This window comes from Notamacropus eugenii (genome assembly GCF_028372415.1).
Source record: "Notamacropus eugenii isolate mMacEug1 chromosome 2 unlocalized genomic scaffold, mMacEug1.pri_v2 SUPER_2_unloc_1, whole genome shotgun sequence".
Classification (NCBI taxonomy): Eukaryota; Metazoa; Chordata; class Mammalia; order Diprotodontia; family Macropodidae; genus Notamacropus; species Notamacropus eugenii.
Genome location: NW_027325092.1, coordinates 1,087,966 through 1,089,516, shown reverse-complemented (window position 1 = coordinate 1,089,516; position 1,551 = coordinate 1,087,966).

Genomic DNA, 1,551 nt, shown 5'->3' with positions numbered 1-1,551 from the left:
GACTGTATAAGGCCAAGTTTACAATGACAGCATAGATACTGTATCCTAGACCAGGCTTCTGATTCCCTCAAAATACAACTCAAAGCAATTTGCTTTTATCTCATGAAACCAGTGATGATTATTTCTCAGGGATAAACACACACACATACAAATACACAAGATAGTAGCTCAGCTGAGAAAAGTCCAAGGCTATATTCTAAGTGAGGATGCCTGAAGGACCCTTGGAAAGATGCTTTCATTTTCTATTTTTTCTGCTCTAGAGAACAAGCTGCCCTAACTGGCCATGAAATTTAGTTCCTAGGTGATTAACATTGCTTACAAAGTACCAGAAAGCACTGTAGCAATCCAATGAGACGGCCCTGATTCTTCCCTCATCCAAATAGACTGACTGTTCTCTAAGTTATTCAAGAAAAGTCACTACCTACTGAATCTGTAGGAATTATTTTAATCATCTGCTGGCAGAATATGATCTAACAATGAATCTTCTTTGCTCAATAAACCAGTGCTCCTGACCTTTCTTTTTCTCCTGTTATACCAACAAGATCTGCACTAGTTAGTTACCAAAAGTAAACCTATCAGGGGGTTTTGTTTTGTTTTTAAACATTGATGATTGTTTTCTGCAAACTTTTAGTGATACTTAAAGGTTTACTAACTTACTCAGTACTAGATGTTTTGACAATATATTTCTGTAGCGAGGTTTCATTTTTTTTTTTTAAATCAAGTTCATATTTATACTTAGAAAACTAGGATTTTTGGAGTCTGTGAAATAATAGGTCAGGTCCTCCCACTGTTGAGCCTGGCCTCCACGTGCAGCAAAATGTAGGGTACTTCAATCAAACTGTAGGGGGAATTTCAGAAGAGGAGAGTTGCTGCCCAGCAGAGGAGTTCAGTACTGAATATTTGAGTCTGATTTTCCATTCAGTTTAAGGGATCATTCCAAATCTGCGTCTTCTACTACAGTAGAAATAGTATAAGAAACACTATTAGGCAATTTATTTACTTAACTGACCTCTCACAACTGTAGATTTCATACTTTTTTAAGACCTGGAGCTTTTGCGAGGAGGAGGATAAAAAGAAGAGATGAGAGGAAGCAGCCAGAAGAAGGGCATGTCAAGAAAGAAGGGACTTCCAAAAGGAATTCTTCTTTACATTTAAAAACACTTTTATTTAAACAGCCTTGTAGATTAGCATTGAAATTTTATAGGCTCAATCAGTTTTCTAGGTAACTGATTAGCTGTCCCTTATTCCCCATTATTAGGGAAAAAATAAAACAGATAAAGACCATATTCTTTACCATTAGGTTGACCTCATTACTGACTAAGACCAAGAAAGCCAGTGAAAAACAATTAAGTGTACTGGTAGCATATCTAAGTTTATTGTAGACCAAGTAAATATGGGGGTGACTGAGGAATACTTAAATATATATTGTGGAATGGCTGAATAAATTGTAATATATGAATGTAACGGAATACTATTGTACCATAAAAAATAACAAACAGGAAGACTTCAGAGAGGCCTGGAAAGACCTATATGAACTGATGCTGAGTGAAA